Source organism: Dipodomys ordii, unplaced genomic scaffold (genome assembly GCF_000151885.1).
Source record: "Dipodomys ordii isolate 6190 unplaced genomic scaffold, Dord_2.0 Scaffold38, whole genome shotgun sequence".
Taxonomy (NCBI): Eukaryota; Metazoa; Chordata; class Mammalia; order Rodentia; family Heteromyidae; genus Dipodomys; species Dipodomys ordii.
The window spans coordinates 2028607-2043975 of record NW_012267254.1 but is presented as its reverse complement, the minus strand read 5'-3'; the positions used below and the strand labels follow the sequence as shown (position 1 = coordinate 2043975).

Below are 15369 nucleotides of genomic sequence, written 5' to 3'. Positions count from 1 at the left end.
GCTCGTTCTCTTTTGGCACCACCCCCTCTTGGCATAGGCCGAACTTGGAGGAGTGCTCATTGCACTGGTCAAATTCTATAACACATTTTTTTTTTGCCAGTTCTAGGGCTTGAACTCTGGGCCTGATCACTGTCTCTGAGCTCTTCAGCTCAAGGCAAGCACTCTACCACTTGAGTCACAGTGCCACTTCCAGTTTTCTGGTGGTTTTGTTGGAGATAAGAGTGTCACAGACTTTCCTGCCCAGGCTGGATTTGAACCACGATCCTCAGATCTCAGCCTCCTGAGTAGCTAAGAATACAGGCATGAGCCACCAGCACCAGGCTCTATCACATTTTGTTGATTCCAAAATTAAGATGGTAGCATTGCTCACACACACACACACACACACACACACACACACACACACACACACACACACACAGGGAAATTCGAGGTTTTATTAGCCACTATTCAAATTGGAAAGCTGTCTCTTTCCCAGCCCTGGAGGTGAGATTTCCCTTTGAGGAAGGGGGTTCGGCCTATGCTGTGCCCTTTCTCCACACCCTTTGTCTAGCAAGGGCCAAAGTGAGGCCTAGGGGAAAGGAGGCCAGTTGAATCATTCAGCTGAGCAAAGCAAGTTTTCCATGGGACCAGACCTGGCTCAGAAGGTCAAAGCCCCAGTTGTTCCCTGCTCCTTGGAGTTCAAGGCCGGTCTGACTCATTATGGCCTTAACCTTTACTTTTCTCCCATTCTCCTTCTGCTCCACAAGTTACTAAGTACAAAGCTAGGAGCACAGTAAAAAAAATGCTTTGATTGACCAAATGTGGCAGTGAAAAAAAATGCTTATTAATGCACACACATTTCAGCAAATGGCAAGTTTGGCTGTGCCACGATTTGTTGTTAAGCAGAACCAAGAACTTGGCAGCAGAAAACGACCAGAATGGTATCTTTGCAAATGAATCCTTTTTTCCATACAACTGTTATTTCTGCTTAAGGAATGTGCTCAACAGGGCTTGAAAATAATGTCTAGGGATACAGACTTGCTAGAAAGCTAATGTTTATTTGAGGGCAAATCAGGTTCCCAGAGTACTTGTAGTCTGTGGGTGTTAGCTGCAATTTTCTTTTTTGCCAGTCCTGGGGACTGAGCTCAGGGCCTGGGCACTGTTCCTGAGCTTCTTTGGCTCAAGGCTAGCACTCTACCACTTGAGCCACAGTGCCACTTCCTGCTCTCTCTGTTTATGTGGTACTGAGGAATCGAACCCAGGGCTTCATGCATGCTACTCTACCACTCTACCACTGAGCCACCTTCCCAGCCTCAGCTGCTTTTTAATGGGGTCCAGTTGAGGACCATTAACACCCTTAGTATCTTGTCATACTAATGCCAGGGACTTACTAAATGTTTCCATTTCTCTTTCCAGGACACGGGATGAGTAAATTGGGGGAGACCATGTGTGTCCCCCAACTCCAGGGCTATGATGGAGCTGATCAGAATTTGTGGGAAAAAAATGCAAGAGGCTTTGTTTGCATCTGCAAAATGAACTACGTGGAACTAGGTTTTCTGTAAGCTGTTTTTCCTGACTCAGGCATGTCCACAACTGGCCAGTAGGTCTTGAGGTCCTGGGAAAGTATCCAAGTGCTGCCTTCCTGAATTGCTCCTAGAGGAAAAGAAACTTGGTCCAACTTTCTCTACATTTTCCAGTAGTACTTTGATTAGACATGAGATAGCGGTCTGTTCAGCAATATTACTAGTATTACTGTTGTGATTATATATGCCATATAATTACTTACATGATTTATAGTTTGTAAGTATATATATAATATGAAATATGTTTGTTTCTTTTTGTGGAGATGGGACAGTCTTACTCGGCTGTTTTGACTGGACTCAAACTCACTCTGGAGCTCTGGCAATGCTGGTACTCATGCCTCCCACTTCTGTCTCAGCTGGGATTACAAGCATTTGCTACCATGCCTAGCTCAATCAGGACTACATTTTAAATATATACATGCTTTTTTGTTTGTAAAGGGAAACCATTTGCACTGCAGATCCAACAGAAACCCTGGAAGGTTTTCCCAGATAGATTGGAAGATGTGTTGTAGGCCCATTGCTGACCAAATAGGAAGCCTTCCCCCCACCCCCAGGTCAGAATTTCATGCTTAAACAAATAAATACAAACTTTTTAAAAATAAAATAAGGTTTATTGTTCTTATAAAAATACATTTTGTTTATACAAGTATTACTGGGAAAAGCCAAACATATAAAATGAAACATAAACATCACTCATAATACTAGAATTCCAGACATAACTACTATGAAAGTTTTGATGTATTTCTTCCTAGCCATTTCTCCCTATATTGATACAAAACAAGCATGCAAAATGTTCCCAGTATATTCAAAGTGCATATTAGTAACACATCGCAAAAATATTTAGCATCTTTCTTTGGTTTTCTAGCTCAGAAATAACCACTTTTAGACTTTTGGTGTACTTCCTGTAAGCCACTCCCCCAGATTATTGATACAAAACTAGGAATGCAAGATGTCCCCAATACATTCATATAACATATTAGGAACACATCGCAAAAATAGTCTAGCATCTTTTTCCTTCCTTTCATTCTTCTCTCCTTTTCCTCCCTCCCTTCTCCATCTTTCCTCCTTCCTTGCTTGCTTCCTTGCCTTTTCTCATCCCTCCTTTCCCTCCCTCCCTCCCTCCCTCCCTCCCTCCCTCCCTTCCTTCCTTCCTTCCTTCCTTCCTTCCTTCCTTCCTTCCTTCCTTCCTTCCTTCCTTCCTTCCTTCCTTCCTTCCTTCCTTCCTTCCTTCCTTCCTTTCTTCCTTCCTTCCTCCTTCCTTTTCTGCTTTCTTGTTGGAAATTGAACTCAAGGCCCTGTGGGTACCCTCTTATCACTGAGCTGTATCCCACAACTCAAAAGATATCAGCTACAATGTTTTGATGTAGACCCTCTTGGCCTTGTATCTACACATATATTTATTTAAAAAGCTGCATGAAGGGATTGGGAAGGTGGCTCAGTGGTAGAGCTCTTGCCTTGCATGCCTGAGGCCCTGGGTTTGATTCCTCAGCACCACATAAGCAAATAGGAAAAAAAGCCAGAAGTGGCGCTGTAGCTCAAGTGGTAGAGCCTTGAGCTGAAGAGCTGAGGGACAGCGCCCAGGCCCAGAGTTCAGGCCCCAGGACTGGACCCCTCCCCCAAAAAACCCCTCCCCCCCCAAAACAAAAACAAACAAAAATAAAAAAAAAGCTGCATGAAGGATGCAGAGAAGGGAAAAGATTTTATATATTTATTACTAAACATTTTTATCAGGAACACATCCTTTTTTTTTTTTTTTGGACAGTCGTGGGGCTTGAACCTTTGGCCTGGGCACTGCCCCTCAGCTCTTCAGCTCAAGGCTAGCACTCTACCACTTGAACCACAGCACCAGCTGCCAACTTTTTCTGCTTATGTGGTGCTGAGGAATCAAACCTATGGCAAGGCAAGCACTCTACCACTGAGCCACCTTCCCAGCCCCAGGAACACATTCTTATGTCACAAAAATATTTCAGAAACATTTTTAAGTGAGAGCATCAGTTCCATTTGAGTAGATGTACCATACTTTATGCAATTTTTGTTGTTAGTGGTCATGCATGGCATTCTTAATTTCATCTTTAAAAATACTGAAATGATGGGGCTGGGAAGGTGGCTTAGTGGTAGACTGCTTGCCTAGCATGCATGAAGCCCTGGGTTCAATTCTTCACTACCACATAAACAAAAAAAGCAGGAAGTGAGTAACGCTGTGGCTCAAGTGGTAGAGTGCTAGCCTTGAGAAGAAGAAGAAAAAGAAAAGCTCAGGGACAGTGCCCAGGCCCTGAGTTCAAGCCCGATTGGAAAAAACAAAACAAAACTGAAATGAGCCTATTTTTTCTTTTTTTTTCCAGTGAATTTCTGGTCACATAGATTTATGCTTATTTCTGACCACTTGTATGAATGTAGCATAGGAAAGATGATCTTATGTTTCTAATACTGCTAATGTTCTTTCAGGTGTATGTTTGAACACAAATTCTTTGCTTTAATATTCTAGCCTAAATAGACACTTAAGACAATAAGGATACAAATAAAGACATTCATCACTCACTAAATTCCTATAAAAATATAAATCATGGCAATCACTTTTTATTTGTGCCAGTCCTGTAGCTTAAACTCAGGGCCTGGGCACTGTCCCTGAGCTTTTTCCATTCAAGGCTATTGCTCTATCACTTGAGCCACAGCTCCACTGTTGGCTTGTTTGTTGGTTAATTGGAGATAAGGGTCTCATAGACTTTCCTGCCTGGGCTGGCTTTGAACCATGGTCCGCAGATCTCAGTCCCCTGAGTAATTAGGATTACAGGTGTGAACCACCAGTGCCCGGTGGCAATCACTTTTCTCCTTGCTTAGGACCCATGTTTCCACTAGAAACTTTCGGACCTTAGTCTTGTAATACTTACCACACGTATTGCTATGAAGATCAGAGGCTCCCAGACCTTTCAGTTATCAATCTGTCACAAGTGCACTATGGTATCTTGTGACACGATGATCCCCGAGATGTCTGACGTCTCAGCATCCTTCACCCAAAAGTTCTGTAGCACCCATAACCTTTAAAGACTTTATAGAGAATTATATTTGACAATATAACAGCAGCAACAATAACAACAATAACAAAACAATCATACCCTAACAAAACAACCCAAACCTGAAAAAATTAGAGACAAAAAAACTTCTGGTCTAATTCTACTACCATTAAGTAACAAGTCTTTTTGTTTTATGGTTTTTTTTTTTTTAATTCAGTCATGAGAGTACATGTGATTTGTGGCCTTGAGTCTTTAAACTTGCTATCTTGGGCATTTCCCAGGTTTCTAAGTAGTTTTTCTAATGATTATTTTAGTGAGGCACAAAATTAACCCCTATGGTTATATTTTCCCCCTTTAATACTAATTTGCCTGAATGTACAGAAAACCTCAAGTATGGGCAAAAGATGTGGCGTTTGTGCACACTGACTTGCACAAAGCTGGCTGATTTATAGTCAGCTTTATAATCCTGGGGCCAGTCTTGGGCCTCAACCAGGAAGTGTCTAGCTCATCATAAGACTAGCGAGTTTCACTTAGAGGTTTTGTTTTTGTTTTTGACCAATATATTAAGATTAGCTCCTGCTTTAGTCAGGACTGTGGAAAAGAAAGTCCCAGAGACTAGCTGGGACAAATCTTTCACCTCCAGAAAGCCTGGCTTATTGTTTGGAAGGGACTTTTTTTTTTCACTCTCTGACTTTATTTTTCCAGGTGGTTGCAAATAACAAATAGGAAAGCATTTGGCAATGTTGCTAAAGGAACAATATACAAAGGGATGGTATGGAGAATATGATTGTGAAGAGTGTGTTTTGTTTCCAGGACACACACATCTGACATTGAGATATTAATGTGGTCTGGATAGGAGTGGAGGTGGGGGTCAAGGCCAGGGGAGGAAGGCGCTTCCAGAGGCTCAGACTTCATAGCAAAGCTGTTTACATGGCTGTAGCCATGAGGTCAGGACCACCTCCTCGAACTCCCAGCACATGCGCAGAGGATATAACAATAGTGTAAGCAGGGTGCTCCAAGGCCAGAAGACTCAGAGGAAGTGGAAGCTTTACAGAGCTCCTCCCTGTGGACTGCATTTGCTGAACCAATTTCTTTTTTGCGGTGTGTGTGTGGGGGGGGAGTGGTTATGCCTTTTAGACCTTGCCAACAAAGATCAATTGTGGAGCTCAGGCAAAGATGGCAGGTAAGGGAAATGTTGGGCGGGTGGCAAGCTAGCAGATACTCATTCATTTAGTGAGCAGACATTTCCTCAGTGGGCACAAGTTGGGTATACAGGGACAGGGAGAGGCATATTTGTTACAACTGGTGTTATACACAGCTTGTTACTTAAGAGTTATGTACATATAAAAGCTCTGGGGGGTTATGAGAACATTGCTGCCAGCCAGTGAGGAAACTAGATCTCAAGAAATGTATGCCAGCTTGGATAGAGTCCCAATCTAAGTCTTTTAATTTCCACCAATACACTTTTATGCATATAAATAGCATAGCACATATGCTTTTGGCACCAACTTTTTATTTTCATCTTGTAGTCCCTCAGGAAAGCTGCCCACATGACAATTTCCATCTTATGGGGTCATATTTTGTGCAAGTGTTACCCTGAGCCCTACAGTCCAAGATTTGTGGAACAAACCCAGTCCCCTTCTGTCTCCTCTACCTTGATGAGTTGACAGGTATAGTGTTTTAAAACAATCAGCAAAAAATAATTTGCACTGCTGAGTCCTCCTTAGTTTTTTTTTTCCATTGGTCAGTTGCCCATATTAATGGAAATCCAAAGCAGAACACAATTTAATCTCCTGACACTGGAATGGATCCAGCTGTTTTCCAGCTTTGGGCTTCCACTTTTGCCCTTGTCTTTGTACTTACATACATTTTTACAGAGCTGAAACCACTGTTTTTTGTTTTTTTGGGGGGGATTATTTTTTGGTCTCTGTGGCCCTAGTTATTGGCACCTACTTTTCCAAGTAACATTGACACACATCTGTTCAAATCAGTTGATGCTCCCATTATGACCAATTCATTTGGCAGGATAAACAAGTTTCCATGCCAACTGGAAGCAGGACGCATGAATATGGGGGGAGCAGTAGGAAGAGAGAGATGGTGGGAGAGGAGTTTTCTGACTTACAGACTATAAAATATTTTCTAATCACATTATAAAAGGGTGGATAATATTACACTTATTGATTATATTTTTACCCCCCCCCTTAGGGTGGGACACAGGTGGTTTTCAATACCTACTAAGTTCAAGCTGTATATAAATTACAGCCTTTGAAAGATGATTGCATTTTCTTGAAGCAGGATTGTTCTCTGCCCAGATTCTCCTGACAAGAACATTGCTGTAGTGTTCCTTTGTTGGGAAAAAAAGTCGGTAGTGCTAACTTATGCTACTAGATGTCTTCAAGATTGTTCCTGTGATCATTCTTTTTAAAAAATAGAAGTATGTTGAATCCTAGTATATCAATCCAAGCAACCTGTACATATCGTCGTCTCACTTATGGAAATGTCAAAGTTTGGATTGAGAACTAGGCTCAGGTTTTCCTAGTTTTAAGGGCCATGCTTGTCTAATAAACTTTCTACAGTGCCACGTGTACACAGCATTCTTGCTAACAAGTACCATGTGTTGGGACGGAATGTAAAGGTGCCTCCTTGAAGGTGGTAACTGTGGACTAATTTATCAGCCAACTATAAATTGATTCACTTTATACAAGTCTCCTCCACATTAGGATGCACATTTAGTAATGCTAGGGGAGAAAAAAAACAATTTCAAAGAATTCCTTAGGGAGTTGTTAAAGAGAATTTATAGTCTGGAACGAATTGCCATTTTCTTAATTGACACAGAAATGTTTGGCTAAAATATTGCTTTATTCACATTTTTTTTTGTCCTTGGAGGAAAATGTAGGCATACTGCAACTTCAATTGTGTAAACAAAGGGGCCAAGGGGATATTTTAAGTCCGAAAAGGGGGGCGGGCAGGGCATGGAACAATCAAGGGGTCCGTGTGGATGAGCTCAATGTCAGCACCTCTCCGGAGCCCTGCGCAAGAGGGTCACTTCGAGTCTGGAAGGCAAAGCTCCCATGTCTGAATCACTTGGTTTCCAGCACTCAGCCCCTCAGCATCCCCAATGGCTAGAGTCTCACCTGGGTCTAGCAGGTGCCCGGATGGCACAGGCAGGGAGGGGGAGTGTCCTCCTGGAAGGGGGGGTCTCCAGCGCTGGGTGGCACTCTCTCCTACAGGCTGCAGGGACAACCCCTGCAAAGCCAAGGAAGGGGAGAAGGGACACTGGTGAGGGAGTGGCCCAAGGGGAGTTTCAGGGTGCAACTCCATCCTCACCACAGAAGAATGCAGCTGTAGGAACCTGTTCTCCATTCCCTACTGGGGACTGGGGGCCAGAGAGACCTTGCAGGATCTGGCAGGCCAGGACTCCAGCATCCAGGTCAGGCATAGGCCATTGGAGTGAAGACCCCTCTGGGAGCCTGAGGGTGTTCCAGGGTTGGAAGGAAGGGGCCCTTCTAGGCCTTGCTCAAGGGGAAAGAAACATGGGACAGCTGACTTTTCAGAGGCTAAAACCTGACTCCATGCCCAAGACTACCAGGAATCCCGGGGCTCCCTGTATGGTGTGGGGGGGGATATGCCCAGCACCCCCAGGAAGACCCGGGTTCCTGGCACCTCATACAGAATGTGTGTGCATGCCTCCGTGCGAGCGTGTGTGTGTGTGTGTGTGTAAGCATGAGGGAGCTCACAGTGCTTTTTGCCTTTTCAGATGATAAACAGCGTGCTTAATGATTACACATCTCCTTTTGTGTTTACCTGCCCAGACTCCAGATTAAAAAAAAATTCCTAAAACAATTGTCACAGGAAGAGGAAGACGTGTGTGTGTGTGTGTGTGTGTGTGTGTGTGTGTGTGTGTGTGTGAGAGAGAGAGAGAGAGGGAAGGGTGTGTGTGTGTGAGAGAGAGAGAGAGAGAGAGAGAGAGGGAAGGAGGGAGAGGGGGAGAGGGAGGGAGGGAGGAGGGGGTTGGCTCGAGCAGAAAATATGAGCAGTACTAAAATCACAGCACCCAGAGTTTCTGAGTCACAAAAGGGTCCCTGAAATCACAACTCTGGTTCTGGTGCTACCATTTTCTTAGGCGTTGTGAGGCCAACTCGGGCAGTAGGGCCTCTCGGGGTGATAAAGCTGCCCTTGGGACTGAGTCTTCCGGGTGGAATGCTGGGATGATTTGAGAAGGGACAAAACAAACCACACTAGAAATACAGAGCCTTGTTCCACAGTCCCCTCCTGTGAGTTCTCAGTTAGCTTGTACCCTGCCACACCCTGTGCGGCTGCTAATCGTTCTGGGTGCTTGAGTGCAGTAGTTGAGGAGCGCAGGAGTGGGAGCCTGGGCAAGTTAAGGGCTCATTAATGTTTCCTGAACTCCAAAGTTCTTTGCACTGCTTAGCAGTCCCCCCTTACTCCTTTTCTGAGCCCCTGTTTTGTAGGTGGGGACTGGAGATGCGATTGCTTTATTGTTGGCTGGTGGGGCTGGTTAGGGCTTTTGTCAGTTTATTCACTTTCACCTGGGCAGAAAAAGGAGGTTCTAAAGCGAAGCTTCTGCCACGGTCCAGTCACATATTCAAAGGGGGTGGGGGCGAGGCTGAGGGTGTGTGTGGGGGGCGTAGGTGTCCAGGTGGGAACCAAAATTGTTCCTTGGCAGGCTCGGGTGCTGCAGGAGGTGGATGGCGACTTACCTGGTGGCTTGGTCCCTGGGGATGTCCCCAGTCTTACCCTGGCAGCGGCAACATTACTGCAGAGTGTGGATAGCTGACCGCAGTACTGTTCCCGCTGCTAGAGCACGGCTGGGGCGAGCGGGAGGGCGGGGAGGGGCAGGCTATGGCTTCACTGCCCTCAAGGTAAGTGTCGTCAAGTGTCGTCGAGTCCACTCTCACTCCTACCCCCGCCCTATCTCACCCCATGCCAGAAAAGCGCCGCAGCAGCCCCCCCCCCGCCCACTTTACTAAGGCTGGGGCACAAACAAAGAAAAGACAAGGAAGCCCCCACCGACCTACCTGCTACAGAGCTGGCTTTGTGGAGAGGTGCCGGGGTCAGCGGATCCCCAACTTCGACCTTCCTCACGAAGGAATATAGCAGCGCTTCACGTTTTGAACCGTTTCAAGGTACTCCAAAACATGAATTGCTGCTGCATTCCCTCTGAGTTAACGAACGGGGGTTGCCCTAGGGGGACCTGTAAGAGAAGAAAAGTGTGGGTGACTGGAAGGATGCTCCATTCCCGCCCCACCCAATGGCAAATTGATGTACTTTTTTTTTTTAATTTCCAGGTTGTATGGCTGGAGTGAAGGGTGTGGCTGTTGATCTCTCCTCTCTCCCCCTATGACGACGTGTTGGGATAGTGACAAAGTGACAACCGGCCAAGCGCTGTGTGATGGGAACACAAAGTGGGAGAAGATCTTAGTTCTAAAGTAGATGAAAAATATCATGAAATACACGATCACTCTGGGCAGTTTCAAAACATTGGTGACACTTCTTCCCAAAGCATTTATTGTTCCCATTAAAAGATAACTTTTTATTCATTGGAAATAACTGCAAATGACTTAAAGGGAGATGTACAAAACTTCTCTTGGTAGCTTCAGCTGGTCTAATGTATACTATACAATAGACATCTTGCTTGAAGTTTTTTTTTTAAGGGCCAAGAATGAGAGAGAATGTGTTTGATAAATGAAATACTCAAGATGTTTCTGTATGCTGCTGCTTCAAACTTGTTTATAAAGAATTTTTATACCTATCAGTGTCATATATCAAAACACATATAAAAAATTTAAGTTCTTAATGTCTAATCATTCCTTCCTGTCTCAAGCAGCTCCAAGGAAACTGTTTCAGGTCCTGAAATGGCCGGCACCCTGCAAACTCCTTAATGATTAACTCATTAGACACCACTTTTTCTTTTTAAGATGGACTGCTTAACAATAAGTTATATGCATTCCTGTCCTTTTGTTTAAACAAAATATTTAAGCATAAGAAAAAAAATTCTTAAACTCTAATCACAAAGCTAGAGTTTAAAACAAAAAAAAATACAGTGGCGTTTAAAGTTGTATTTCCATGAAAGTAAATCATTCAATTAATGCTTCCAGTTCTGTTTAGTGTTTTGGTTCAATTTAAAATTATGCCAGTTTTCCAAAATGAGTACAATGAATATTAAGTGTTCTATTTGTTAATTAAGCAGCATATGTAGTGAGATTTAAGTACAAGCTTCATACAGATACAATAAAAAGATCCAGTTTCTAAGAAATACACTGTTAAAGGTCGTGATAAATAAAACCATTAATAAAAACCCCACTCACTAAATTAGGACAATTAAATGTGTCTAAATTCCATCGGGTTTTGGGTATGATATTGACAAACAACTTTCACAGCGACCTTTTGAGATCAGTGGAGAAAAAAACCGTCGTTGGTTGCCCTTAAAGAGAGAGAGAAAAAATGTTTAGCAAATGTACAATTATACTTCAGAAGTTCACAAACTTTCTCCCAATTAAATATTTTTGGTTCCACCCAAACATGCGAGTCACATATTAGATGTTAAAATCACTCCTCATTTTACATCGCCTTAATTGACTACTTAGGCAAACAAAAGTTCACTTCAGATGTCAGTGTCCACGGCGGGAGCCGTTCTAGATTGCTTTGTCAACCAATTCATCGGATTCAAATTTATTTCTATCTTTCCATTAACTTCTTCCTTGTTTCCCAGGGACAGTACAACGACCTCCACCTGTAAAAAGCCACGCGCGCTCCCCTTGTTTATGTATTTCCCCTTAGACAGAAGTTTACTTACGAAAGGCGAGTATGAAAAGGCACAGTGTCACTTCTGGAAAACACAAAGAATCCATACTTAGGGGTCGCCATCGCCCCACCCCTTTCGGAACTGCACCGCATTTGGCCAAGTGATTTAAGAGCTCACGAATATCTCTCTTCCTCAGTTTCTATTTTCCAACGTTTTCTTTTTAATTTGGCAGATGCCTGTACCCCAACTTCCCCCCTCCCCGCTTGCCCCTCCCCCGCCCAACACAATATAAATCTTCCCTGGGCGCTTTCCCAATGTCAAGTTCCTTACAGGCAAAACAAAGCAACCTTGAAAATTGTAATTCAAGAGAAACAATGTTAGATCAATCTTACATTTGTATCCAAGACATATCTCATGGCTTACAAAGGAAAGTCACCAGAAGTCCCCTTCCACTGTGTCAAAACTAGTGGCTCCCCGACCCGCCCAGGGTGACAAGTCGGCCACCGCCCTACCTTTTCCTACTTTTTTATCCCCTTCTCAGTCCCGTTTTCTTGGCCATACTTAAGTTCTTAACATTTACTTTTTCAAGGTTTAGTTCGTCCCCACCCTGATGGCCCAAAGTGCTTTTCAAACCCAATGCCCACATTTGTTTCTGCTGGCCGTAACCAACGCTACAACTGGGGAAGATGCCAGGCAACAAGTCCCTTAAAAAAAATACACAAGAAAGTCGTCTGTCACCTCTCGCTCCACTCGAAAATGGCGCCGAAATCGAAGAACTTCTTAAATTTCATTGTAAGCTTTTTGCAAAGGTTTCTGGGATTTTCCTGCGAAGCGGCTCCGCAGCGTCGGGAAGCGAGCAAGCCACGGGGGGGTGGGGGGGAGGACAAGGAAGGAAAAGGTGGGTGGGGTGGCGGAAAAGACACGTCGCCAGACAGACAGCGAGAGGGAGGGCGGAGGGCTGGGCGGGGAGCAAGGCCTGGGATTTGGGAGAACCGTGAGATCGCTGGGTGCCGGGTGTCTGCTGTGGAGCCATCGGGCCGAAGAGCCGGGAGCCGGGGTCGCCGCACGGTGGAGCGGCGCGCGATCGCGCCCGCAGCTGCAGTCGTAGCTCAGAGAGGCATGGTGGAGTCGGAGCGGAGCCGAGCGAGCCAGGGGGTTGGAGCGCGCACACCGGGAGGCGAGCTGGAGCTGCGTGCTGAGAGCCACCGGGAGCGGCCCTAGTAAAAGCCCGCCGGGGAGGGCGTGGTCAGGCGCTCCTGACCACGCCCCCAGCTCTCCCGCTCCTCTGGGGGGGAGCGGGGGCGGAAAAGGGTGCGGGGGGGGGGGGAGAAGCGAGGGAGCGGTAGAGGAGGGAGGGGGACGGAATGCGGGCGTTCTCCTGCACAACCTTGGCCCGTAGCCTGGAAGGGCCGAGAAGGGTACACGGCTCCTGTAATAGCCAACTACACAAGCAAAGATAGAAGGAGGGGTGGTGGGATTTCAGGGATTTAAAAATAGAAAAAAATGAAAAATACGAAAACTAGGCGCCCTTAAAGACTCACCCAAGCAGACCCTGCGCTAAGCTTAGGGTCCCAGGTGACGTCGTTTGAGTTGCCCCAAGAGGCACAAGGTGGCTAAACCAACCCCCCCGCCCTAGGCGCTAGAATTCCCCGGTGGTGTTGGAAATGAGTTGAGACAGGACCCAGTCTGCAGGCGTGCAGTGGAGTCTCCCCGCAACTTGTTAGGTAGAGAATTCCGGGGGATCAGATGAGTCCTATCGCTCTTGGTCTGTCCACTTTTAGGGGCACAGCGTGAACGGACGGAGGAACTGTTCACACGTGTACAGTCCAAAAAGGGAAGTTTCAGACTTGTTTTAAGACGGAAGCCGGGAGCCGGAGCAAAGCTACTCCTTCCCAGGCTACCAAGTTGTTAGGACGATTTCATTTCGTACGTGTGAAAATGTTAGAAATCATAAGTAGGTCCGGTTGTCAGGATACTAAAAAGACGCCTGCCAAAGTGTGAAGGTGAAATGTCCCTCTGTCTACGATTTTCAGATCATACAGTTAACACACACACACACCTTCACAGAGAAAACACACTGCAGTGTATATACTACAGTGGTATTTTTTTTGGAGTGTGTGTAAACACACATTCATTGTGTAGACTTTGGATTTTCTAGTGTCTTTGCAAAAGTGTCATAATAAAAACCATCGGAAAGAAATACCGTATAAAATACCGCCTGAACACTAAGAAAAAAAGAAGTTGGCTTCTTTCTTTTCACCCCCGCCCCCAACCCCTGTCCCGGTTGGGACAAATTTTCCAGGCAGCACGTCTCAAACTCACAAGCAATGTGGACGGGAAGAGCAATGGGCAGCAATGGCCTGAAGCCAGCACAGCCGGGGGTTGGGGGAGACACAGGAACCTCGGGATAGGTGGGCGCTGCTGAGGTGCTGCCTACCGTATTCACCCAAGGAAGGGAGTTGGGGGTGCCATCCAGCTAGAGCTCCTAGTGACCCAGCCCGCACTCTCACTTCCTTTGGCCTGCACTGATGACTAGCAAAGGACACTTGCAGATCCCAGAAGCCGAAGGGCGTGCTTGGAGCTGTGGCTGCGGCCAGCCCGAGATTGCATACCGAAGACCGAGGGAAGCAGTGTCCGGGCTTAGGGAAAAAAAAAAAAAAAAACCAAACCTAAAACAACCCGACCCAAACGCAGAGAAAACAGCAAGAGTGAAACAGGCAAGCACGCACACTAGAAATCAACACACAAAAATCAAGTCACGAGTTCTGCAGATCGGGGCACTCGTTTCGGGCTACTGAATTCTCTGGCACGTATTTTACTAGGATATTTCTGTAGAGTAGATTTTTTTTTTGTTGTTGTTTTAAAAAGCTTAAATTGAATTTCTTAGCAAGGTTGATGTCAAAGTCTGAAGGCATTGCCAACACCGCGCGGCCTTTCGGCTTGGGTGTCTTCGGCGATTTCTTTTTTTCTCCCCCCCCCCCGGGGTGCGGGTAGGGTGGGGGGGGAGCAGACAGTACAGTCTTTCAGGTTGTGAGCGAAAGTTATTTTGAAAACATAATCCAATAGGTTTTATAAATCACACTTTTCTTTTTCAGGTAAACGCTTTAAATGGCTGATAGGCGTACGGTTTTGGTGGGTGTTAAAAAGTATTAACCACGAACCACAATTTCTCTATTAATATCTTTAAATTTTTCTTGGACAGGGCTGAAAGTTTACCCGGATGTCAGACGTGACTGAACAAGCTTCTAAACCCTCAGATAGATCATTTATAAAGTTCCGATGTCCTTGAGGGTGAAAGGCTTTCTTTGGGCTTTTAAGGCTCACTTTGGTGGGTAAATTGGCCTGGGTTGCTACAAATAAGAATTCATTTCCCTACCTAAATTCAGAAGATTCCACAGCCAGGAGATGAAAGGTGAATTTGTGGTATATCTTTGAAGAAAAATGGGAACAGCTTTCCTTATTAAACTCCTTTTGCTACATCAGCAAATTAGAGGGCCAGTTGAATATTGATGAATTCTTTGGGGGTGAGTAATAGAGCTACAGGCAGGAGAAAGTAAAGGAGAACAGGCTTAAGTATTTACTCAAGTGAACAACCTTTGCATATTTTTTTCCCCCTGAATATAATGTCTCAAAGATTTTCTTAGGACCTCGGAAGCAAACCCTACTTCTAAAAATGGCTTCTCATTTTTCAGGCCCTTTCCAATGTGAGAAAACCGTAGGGGACAAATCTGCTCTAATAAAGTAGCTGGAAGGTCACCTTGAAACTAGAAAAGGGGGGCACAGCTTAGGGAACGTCTGACAGGGGGAATCATGTAACTTGTCACTTGGCAACTGGGAACCAGAAAGGAAATGCACACCATCTACCACTACCCCCCCCTCCACTTTGAATTAAAGCACTTTTGTATTAAAGCCAGTATTTGAGAACAATAACATATAATTTTCTATTTTCTTCTGTGCAACATTCAGAAGTTAACTTCATAAGAAATACAGTCAGGTGGGGGAGAGTTTAATAAAGGCTTCGAAGAGT

General features: G+C 45.1%; 1 long non-coding RNA gene across 1 annotated transcript; it reads right to left on the bottom strand.

Moving 5' to 3' along the window:
* Positions 1-7437: 7437 nt before the first annotated feature.
* Positions 7438-9678, bottom strand: LOC105986973. Its single transcript, XR_001175139.1, has 3 exons — positions 9616-9678; positions 7711-7822; positions 7438-7629 (listed from the first exon to the last, which is right to left on the bottom strand). It is a non-coding gene; the product is annotated as an uncharacterized LOC105986973 (long non-coding RNA).
* Between the last annotated feature and the right edge of the window lie 5691 nt (positions 9679-15369).